The sequence below is a fragment of the Cydia strobilella genome, chromosome 20 (assembly GCF_947568885.1).
Source record: "Cydia strobilella chromosome 20, ilCydStro3.1, whole genome shotgun sequence".
NCBI lineage: Eukaryota > Metazoa > Arthropoda > Insecta > Lepidoptera > Tortricidae > Cydia > Cydia strobilella.
In genome coordinates, this window is record NC_086060.1 from 10,833,124 (window position 1) to 10,838,206 (window position 5,083).

The following is a 5,083-nucleotide window of genomic DNA, read 5'->3' on the forward strand; positions in this document are numbered from 1 at the left end:
TGCGGCGCGGGGGTGAATCAATCCTGTGATTCATATGAAAGTGTCCTTTTACGTGTGCGATCTCGTTGCGAACGCGAACGCCGTGGGCCCGCCGCGTCGTGCCGCGCCGCTTCGCGTTCGCGATTAATTTACTTAATTAATCGAGAGGTCCCTCTTATTGGTCATCGTCAGCGCTTCGTAATAACATCAAAGATGGCTTTCGGCAGATGTCATTTCCGCTCTAAGTCTGACCCAGTTGGACAAAACACTTGACTATTGTGAACCTTATTATGATCGCTTTAAGGCTCATTGTGTATCTGTCTTTGTTGGTAGAGAAAAGTAATTAAGTGTGTTGTCGTTGCGCTCCGTAAGCACTTGACGGACAATGGATTGGCTAATTGGATATTTATGATGTTTGGGATGCAATAAAGCGGTAAGGCTATAGAGCACTTAGTAGTACAGGGACAGTTTGCATGTACCAGAGTACAGTCGTCAGATATATCGAAGTGGCCGAGGTGGTCACAATATCTGAACACGCACTCTAATGCCTTGACAATAGAGGCGTGTTCAGTTATTTGTGAGAGTTGGCCGCTCCGATATATCTGATGGCGACTGTACCAGGCGTGTTTCACTCCGCGATTTGGTCGCGTCGCTACAAGTACCTGCGGCCGCCTCAATTTTGAGGTTTTGCCATAGTAATTGCCGCACATCGCTATGGAATGGACGCCTGCACGCGCTTGCGCCGCCTTGCGCGTAGTAGTCGCGTTTTGTTAGGGAGTGAATCTTCTATACTTAGTGCTATTATATATTCTGTGACTGTACATAAAAGATCCCCAACAAGATGGACAGACCAGATTAAGACAGCAACAGACTGTTCCGTATATGTTTGGACCAGAAAGGATGTGATCCATGAAGACTTTATTAACCTTTTAAAAATGACATAAAGAGATCAGAGTGTATCCTAAAGTAAAAACTCAATTTAACTCATGCAGGGGTTGCGATCCTCGCTCCGGATCGTACCTGGTCCAACAGATCTCCTTGGCAATTCAACGGGGCAACGCTGCCAGTGTCATGGGGACGTTTGGGCCGGCTACGGTCCGGGGTGGCACCATAGCCTAAATAGTTTAATTTAGTGGTTAAGATTGACAAAGCCTGTTGCGGATTACATCATTTGTAAGTAGATGACGAAGCCTGTTGCTGATTTGCTTTTGTGTCCACTTGACGAAGCCTGCGTTGCCGATCACGATCTATGCATGGACTTTCTATTTACTGTTTTATTTATTGTGACGTGAAAATCTGCAAATAAATTTTATTAAGGATGTATTTAACTCATTAGAGAATTAAATCTAAACCTTTTTAACCGACTTCCCAAAAGGAGGTTATCAATTCGACCGTATATTTATTTAAGTATCAGTTTATTTATACGCGATTATTTAGGAACCTGTTCGACAGCCAACGATAAGAGAGATAAGTAACAATGAATGAGTTGCCTTTTGTCTTTTGTCGCAGGTTACTGCGCCTTTTAGAAAAAGTACAATGTAAAAAACCGGCCAAGTGCAAGTCGGACTCGCACACGAAGGGTTCAGTACCATTACGCAAAAAACGGCAAAAAAAAATCACGATTGTTGTATGGGAGCCCGCACTTAAGTATTTATTTTATTCTGTTTTTAGTATTTGTTGTTATAGCGACAACGGAAATACATCATCTGTGAAAATTTCAACTGTCTAGCCATCACGGTTCATGAGATACAGCCTGGTGACAAACCGACAGACAGACAGACAGCAGTCTTAGTAATAGGGTCCCGTTTTTACCCTTTGGGTACGGAACCCTAAAACGAACGGTTTACTACCAATAATCTATACATGCTCGTACATCTCCTCTTCTATCATCATCATCCTTTACTTGCTTTAATTATTTACATTACATTAATAACAGGACATAACACACTAAACAAACACCTACATAATATGGGTAAAACTGACAGCCCCATGTGCAGAGCGTGCATGGAAGAAGAAGAAACACCAAAACATATTTCTCCTAGACTGTAAACAGGTAGAAGTGTATAGGAGCAAATACCTAGGTAATCCATGCACACTAAAGGAGGCAACTAGCAACCTGAAGACTTTGCTAGGATTCGTGGAGGAGCTGGGGTGGTTAGAGTAGCGCTACCTCGTTTCACGAAAAATAGGCACATTGCATGTCGATTTGCGGAAAATGCCCAGCATAACTAACTAACTAACTAACTACTTGCTTTAATCGTACTCGCCTCATGCAAGAGAAAACTGTCGATCACCAGTCGCTTTGCCACCACCGGTCAAACAGATGCCTAAGCCAAAGAATACAGTCTGATCGAGCAATTACTTAGCCTACTCTCTGTCCACATTACTTAGCGTAACTTAATCTGCGCCTGACTCCATAACTAAACTTACTAAGAACGGATCACTTTAGTGCGACAAAGGCCTATCTGCTAATGAGTCTCATAGTGAAATGGAACGTTGCTTGTCTAAGGATACTCGTTAGATATTAATGTGATTTAGGTTGTCTTAACACTCATGTATTATGACGGATTCATTAAGTAGGTAACTAAGTTATGATGAGATGAGACATGCATTATTTTAGTTTGTTTAGTAAACAAATGGTTTTAGTATTCTGTTCAAAATGGCTTGTTTTGTTTTAATTTTGTTATAATATTAAGAGCCTAATAGGTAGTCCCACAGTAGCTGGGTAAAGGTTTCCCACTTTTCCTTTTGGGATTTTAATACAGAAGTTGTTAATTCCTATGGGCAAAAGCTTGAGTGCATATTATATACACGTTGGCTAAAAAAAAGTGCATTCCCGATGCCAGGGAGGTTTTGGGATTATGCTAAGCAACTCTTACTATGGGACCGACCCCGAAATCGTGAAAAAAAAAAAAATTGGCTGTTTCATACATTTTGTCTGGTCCATTTTCTATGGGAGGGTAAATATGTTTTGTCGCGATTTCGTGGTTGTTCCTATAGTAAAAGTTGCTCAGTATAATCCCAAAACCTCCCTGGCAACGGGGATGCATTTATTTTTTAGCAATCCTGTATAAGTAAAAAAAATATTACAAAGGTTAATAGAAAAGAAGTACTTGCGAATCCTTAACCACATAAATCCTTGTTCAGTCAGAAAATTAGGTTTTCCATGTTTATGTAATATTGGATTTCCATGGGACCATTTCATGTTTATAGATTTTGTGCAGTCTGTCAAGAAACTCTTAAGTCTAGGCTATCAGGCCAATTCAAACGTATACTGACAACTTAGGCCAGGAAATAAATGCCCAAAAAAAGGTATAGAGGGAAATGCTTGGAACACAATTTTTGACTTCGTAGCTTTGTTTGGACTAGTTAGGAGGTGAACAATTGAACATATCAAAAGTCCCCGGCCATAACATGAAAAGAGATTTAATTTGTTACAAGTTTTATTCAGTCAAGTTTTTCGATATCTTGTACAGTTTTTGAGATATCCGCTCTTGGAGGTTTATTTAGGGCTTTCATTTTTATCCTGATTATCTACATCAGTGAAGCTGCTAGGCCGGGTTTGGTATCGTTTGCGTATAAATCGGGGGTGCTGAATTTATTAATGGTATCAACATTGCTTGGCTTCTTATTGCTTGGCCTAACTGACATAAGAATGATATTTGAATCATGTTATTTAGTTTAGAGGCCCACTAATTACCAGTCCGCCGGACGATATCGGCCTGTCAGTTTTTCGGCACTGTCAAAGTTTTATTCTAACTGACAGGCTGATATCGTCCGGCGGACTGATAGTCAGTGGACCGATCCGAGTGGAGTGCGTCTCGTCCGCGCCAATGTATTGGCATCATAGACATAGTATAATACAAGTAAATAGTTATAGACATGAAACCGAGCGACCAGGGGTAAGAGAAAGAAATATTCATATATTGGACAGTTTAATGTATGGCAGCATAATCCTTTTTCTCTTTCACTCTTATACAATTCGGTATTTCGCCATCGCCTCCTACCTATGATGCCATAACGCGACCATGAAAAAATGCCCGTTCGGTGATAAGGACAAAGCATGGCACTATTTTCTCTTTCCTCTTATTGGAATCGCAATAACACTATCTTTCTCTATCAAAGAGTGTCAGGCCCTTGATTGGCATGTATATGTGTACCTACGGACAAGACGTATACCTACGAGCGAAATGTCAACAGTGCCATCAATGACATTTTCTTGTAACAGAACATATCCATAACCATTTCGTAACAAGATTATAAAATTCGAATCACCCTCCAGGTTTTAGACCCCAAGAAATATGTGGAAAGAAGGATAGAAATTAATAAAAAACATTACTTACATTTTAACGTTTATTTTTTATTTTTTGTACAATTTTAAATTACGATAGGTATTACAAAAAGTGGTATTAATGTGTTTATTAATTTAACATTTCAATACAAACATTTTATTACCGCCTTTCATAATATAAAAAATTACAATAAGAAATCACTGTATTTTATTACTTATTAAGAGAACAGTATTTAAAAAATTTGCGTATCGGCAAAAGTTACACATAATTCCTCATATTTATTAGAAACTATAGGAAAATAATTAATATTTCTAACCGTCAGTGTCACAAAAAAACGTCTATTTTTTAATTTTATGGCTCCGGCTTTAGGCTAGACCCATAATATTGTGATATTTTTTTAGAATGATCAAAAAATAACGAATTTCTACTGATTATTTACTGATAACAAGAGCCACAAAAGCATTAAGAATATATTTATTATAGAGTAATTTTTCTAACGTTATTACATTTTTGGCTCTTAGTGTAAGGCCTGAGTGGACGCTCGAGTTGGGCGTGCAGCGGGGCGGGGCGTGCGGCGTGCATGTTAAACAAATGCAAACGTATAGGAGCGGCCTTAGTGCACGCTGCTCACATCACTTGTGAGTCCGACGCCACGCTGCACGCCCCGCCGAACGCTCCGCTTCGAGCGTCCACTCAGGCCTTACACTTATAATCAGTAATAAAAAAACTAAATCTGATAAAAGATCAAATACATAACCTGATATTCCAATCATAATACGCATCTAGATAGTTTTTTTTAAATGCATATTTGA